General features: G+C 49.4%; 1 pseudogene across 1 annotated transcript; it reads left to right on the plus strand.

The window, feature by feature from the left end:
* Positions 1–4,856: 4,856 nt before the first annotated feature.
* LOC308354021 (small ribosomal subunit protein eS24-like) lies at positions 4,857–5,234 on the plus strand (annotated as a pseudogene). The gene has a single exon. The product of its transcript is annotated as a small ribosomal subunit protein eS24-like (transcript).
* The last annotated feature ends 280 nt before the right edge of the window (positions 5,235–5,514 follow it).

A 5,514-nucleotide genomic window follows, 5' to 3' on the forward strand; every position in this document is an offset into this window, starting at 1 on the left:
GTTGAAGGGCAACCCCTCCTTCCCAACTTTTGGCCTTTTTTGCTCTAGATGAGTGTGTGGATGAGAGTCACAGGACGTTCGGACGAGTCCTGCATCACGGGCTGGCATCCCACCCTGGAACATGGGAGCGATATGGTGCCTCTTCGCTAGCTGCCTTTCTCATCCTTTGTTTCAAGGGGAGAAGGATTGGGAGGTGGTGTTGGCCTTCCTGTGGGCCCTGGGGCAGGGACAGGATTTAGAAAGGGAGGGAGGAGGAGAGGAGAGCAGTAGCAGAGGAGAGGCGGCCATGGGGTAGAAAAGTCTGACAATTGGCATCTGGGACCATTTCAACAACTCTCTTTTGACAAAAAGAATGCTTTGCTTCAGTCATGGCAGAATGGGCATTTGTTCCTTTTTAAACCAACTCATATATGCAGAGGTGTTCCTCACGCTCCCTCTCTTGAAGCCCCTCATGGTAAGCGCCGTGACTGGGCTGCAGGGTAGGGTGGGTGCCTGAGAGCCAGAGAGGAGAGTTGTTGAGGGTTGGGGCAGGGAGCAGGGAGCCAGTGTGGGTCCTGGAGGAGAGCAGGGCCATCACAAGGGCCCCGTGAGAAGAAGACCGAAGAAGGAGATGAGGAATCAGTGAGATGCTGCTGCTGCCATCCAGGTGGGAGGCCAGAACCTTGGGAGGCCATCCGGATCAGAGCACTGGCTGGGCCTGAGGCCCCCACGTAGCTCCTAGGCAAGGTGGGTCCCAGGCTGAAGGAGAGGAGGGGCAGAGATCCCTGTGGGGAGTTTTCTCCGAGTCCGGAGAGTGAGGGAGTGTGCAGGGAACAGAACAGACCCCCTTAGCAGTCTCGTTCAGCTGCTTTTGTCTGCTGCTTTGGGCTGCATCGAGAGAAATCACCTCAGCCTTTGGCACAGGCCAAGCCACCCCTGGAATGCTGAGAGCCACCGTTCTGGGAGGAGGCCACCTGGGGCTGTCCGGCCCTGGGCTGACAACAAGACAGAAAGAAGGCCCCTAGTTACTCAGGGCTGGGCCAGTTGCTCTCAGTGGTGTGCTGGTACACGGTTAGCAAATGCCTCTTTGAAAAAAAGGGGGCCTGGTTTATAAATGCTCCCACTGGGGCCAATTTTAAGCCACCAGCATAACCTTACTGAAAACCATTATATGGTCCTTCCGCCACGGATGTGAATGAGCCCAAGGACACAGATAGTAATAAAACCAGAATGAAGTAATGAGTTTTGAGTATATTTTACCTTCATTTTTAATATATTCTGTTTACTTAGAAGTTTACATGATATAATTTTTAATAATGATGCCTGAGGAACTGGCTCGCAGATTTCCTAAAAATGTAATCCTCAGCTCTTGAGACGTGGTCCAAGCCCATCCGAGCACGTCCGAGCCAGTCCGAGCCAGTCTGAGTAGGCTACTGGCTGAGGCTGAGGACTGGTGGGGGGCTCGGCTGGGGAGCCCTTCCTGGCAGAGCTCCCGGGCTGGACGCTGCAGCTCGCTGAAGTCAGGAGGTGGGAGACACAACCCGCTGACTTCCAGAAAGAGCTCAGACCTGGGACAGCAGGACCAGCCTACAAGAGGAGCACCTTTTCTGTAACGCAAATCCCGAAACTGTCTGATTTTTAACCAAAAAGAAGAAAAAACAAATTTAAAACTTGCATTTGCAAATGTCATTTGAGCCAGAAAGGCTACGATTAAGACAATGTATCAGTGTTAAAATTAAAGCGAAAATTAAGCACACGCCACCCTATTAGTCAGCATTTTCAGGCTGTATTATTGTGAAGTTCAGAAAAAGAGTTAAAGAATCTATTTAAATGCAAATGTGCCATAAAACCGACTAACAGCAATGCATCTCCAAAATGCTCTCAGCCTGTCCTTCAATAGACTCTGCTCATAATAGCATTGGGTTTTTTTGGTTTGGGTTTTTTTTTTTCCAACTTGGGGAATAATATCTCTGAGCAATCCTGTGTTGGTGGAGTGCAGCTGTGTGATTACCTGGGGCGGGGGAGGCACGAGGTGGGTGGGGGGTGGACCTGGGGCTCCCACTGGGGAGGAGTCCACGCCCGTGGCCTCCCCTCCCCCGCCCTGTTGCTTTCAGCGCTCCAGAGCAGTGGACGCTGGCCTTGCCCCCAGACTAGGGCACAGTGTGAGTCCCCCACTTGCGGACTGAAGGAGACCCTCCTCGAGAGGAGGCAGGCACAGCACCTGACTCAGAGGAAGTGAACTGCCCTGGTCAAGCTCCCACCCGGTGCAGGAGGGAGGCGGGGAGGTGAGAGACCCTCGCTGAGCCCCTACGCTGTGCCCCATGCCAGCCTCACCCTCCCAGTGGCCCGTGGAGGAGGTCTTAGTGCCCTGGCTTTGCAGAGGCTGGGAAGAAGGGGCACAGGCGGTGCATGGTTGTGGACGTTCAGCTGCAGTGGGAGGACTGGCCCCAGCCCCCGCCCTGCGTGTGGAGGGGATACGGTGTCAGGCAGAGCTCGGTGGGGAGCCTGGCCTCATGCTGGGTGAAGCCATCTGCTTGCCAGAGGCAGCTGGGCCTCAGTTTCCATCAGGGCCCCGGCCCACTCTGGGAGCAGTCAGGGAACCCAAGTGTATCCAAAGGCCCATGGGGACCCTTGGCCCTATCCCCTCAACTAAGAGGACACTGTGTGCTGGAAAGCCCCTGGAACTCCCAGAGCAATGTAAGAGCTACTTCCTTCAAAGCCCACCTGGCACAGCTCACTTCATCTCCGTCATTGAACTGTGGGCACCTCAAGGTAGGACCGTAGTCCTGGCAGGACCAGGGCCCGGCCCATGTGAGCAAAAGAAATGTGTGGAGTGTTGGGAGACTGCTATGCAGCTGTATAATTTACAGAGAGGGAGAATGCCTAGATACTATAATTTTAATATAAAGTTAGCATTTATGGAGCTTTTTTTACTTTGGTTTATTTGGATCATTCACAGTTTGGTTTGAAGGACCCTATGCTAGGGTGCGTTCTCTCCATACCTCTCTTTCCCCCTCAGAGGGCCCCCTCCCCGCAGGACCCACAAGGGGATGCCCCACCTTGGGAAGATGGAATGCAGGGCTGTGAAAACCTCCACTTCCATCCTTTCTCTGTTTGGGGACACCATAGGGGTGGGCACTGTTTGGATCTGGGACGGCTTTCCACCTGGGAGAAGAGACTAGAGCCAGGGCCAATGAGGGGGCTGAACGTGGTGCTCAGGGCTTGGAGTAAATTGGTGCAGGCAGGTCAGCATCCATGCTGTCCCACTCTTGGGAATCCAGCCAGGCAGGGATGGCCTGCAGGGGACTGACTGCAGAGGAGGGGAACAGCAACTAACGAGGAAGCATGAGACAAGCTGTCACCTGGGAGAGCTCGCTGTGTACCAGACACACACACTATTTTATGGGTTCTTCCCTCCAACTATCTGTTTGCAGACAGCATAATTGTGAATAGGCAGAATCTTCAGGAATGCACTAAAAACAAAAACTAATTGGGGCACCTGGGTGGTTCAGTGGGTCAGGCATCTGCCTTCGGCTCAGATCATGATCCCAGGACTCCTGGGAAGGAGTCCCGCATTGGGCTCCTTGCTCAGCAGGGAGACTGCTTCTCCCTCCGCCTGCTACTCCCCCTGCTATGTGCATGCACATGTGCTCTCTCTTTTTCTCTGACAAATAAATCTTAAAAACAAAAACTAATGAATAAGCTCAACAAAATTACAAAATATAAAATTAATTCACCAAAAAATATGAACTGTACATACAAGATACAAAAAAATTGTACTTGTATACATTTGCAGTGAATAACCCAAAAGTGAAATTAAGAAAATAATTACAGGGGCACCTGGGTGGCTCAGTCATTAAGCATCTGCCTTTGGCTCAGGTCATGATCCCAGGGTCCTGGGATTGAGCCCCACATTGGGCTCTCTGCTTAGCAGGAAGCCTGCTTCTCCCTCTCCCACTCCACCTGCTTGTGTTCCCTCTCTCACCGTGTCTCTCCTGTCAAATAAATAAATAAAATCTTTAAAAAAAAAATCTCATTTGTAATAGCATAAAAAAAAAGAATGGATTTAATTAAAGAAGTATAAGCCATGAACGCTGAAAACTATAAGATATTATTGAAAGAAATGAGAGAAAACCTAAATAAATAAAGAAGACTTAATATATTTTTTAAGATTTTATTTATTTATTTGAGAGAGAGAGCCTGAGCAGGGCAAAGGGGCAGCAGGGGCCGGGGGCAAAGAATCTGAAGCCGACTCCACACTGAGCACAGAGCCCGACGAAGGGCTTAATCTCACAACCATAAAATTGTGACCTGAGCCAAAAGCAAGTCAGACCCTTAACTGATTAAGCCACCCAGGCACCCCCAAAGACTTATTATTTTTAAGATGGTAATACTCCCTAACTAACCAGCATATTCAGCACAATCTCTATACATTCCCAAGTGCCTTTTCAGTTGAAATTGATAAACTGATCTCGAAATTCATATGAAAATGCAAGGGACCAGCAATAACCGAAACAAAGAACAAAGTGGGAGACTCGCACATTTCAAATTTACTACAAGGCTACAGTATCAAAAAGTGTGGTACTGATATAAGAATAGACATACGGACCAATTAGATAGAATTGAGAGTCCAAAAAAATATTCTTATTCATATTTGTAGTCCATAGATTTTCATCAAGGGTGCCAATTTAATGGGAAAAGAATAGTCTTTTTAGAAACTGGATATTCATATACAAAAGGTCCCTTCCTCAAGCCATACACATGTCAAAATTAACTCAAATGGATCCTAAACCTAAATGTTAGAGCTCAAATGATGAAACTCTTAGAAAGCTCTCTTTTCCTGCCCGGCTGCCTGAAGCTTGGCCACCATCAATGACACAGTAACTATCCAGACCAGGAAGTTCATGACCCACCAACCACTTCAGCGGAAACAGATAGTCGTTGATGTTCTTCACCCAGAAAGGCAACGGTACCTAAGACAGATTTTCAGGAAAAACTAGCCGACGTGTATAAGACCACACCAGATGTCATCTTTGTATTTGGATTCAGAACCATTTTGGGGGTGGCAAGACAACTGGCTTTGGCATGATTTAGGATTCTTTGGATTATGCAAAGAAAAATGAACCCAAACATAGACTTGTAAGACATGCCCTGTATGAGAGGAAAAAGACCTCAAGAAAACAGTGAAAGGAACTTAAGAACGGAACAAAGTCAGGGGGACTGCGAATGCCAGTGTTAGTGCTGGCAACGAGTGAGCTGGAGACTGGACAACAGAAGGAGTAAAGATTCTGCAGGGACTTTATCTGTGGTGACTGCAGATTTTTCATGAGAGGGCTAAAAAACTAAGAACTTTGGGGGTGCCTAGGTGGCTTAGTCGGTTAAGCAGCCCGCTGTTGGTTTCGGCTTAGGTCAAGATCTCAGGGTCATAAGATCAAACCCCATGTCTGGCTTAGCCCTCAGGAGAGTCAGCTTGTCCCTACCTCCCACCCAGCTCCTCCCCTCGATACCCCTCCCCCTCCTCTGCTCATGATCTCT

This window comes from Martes martes (assembly GCF_963455335.1).
Source record: "Martes martes genome assembly, chromosome: 13".
Taxonomy (NCBI): Eukaryota; Metazoa; Chordata; class Mammalia; order Carnivora; family Mustelidae; genus Martes; species Martes martes.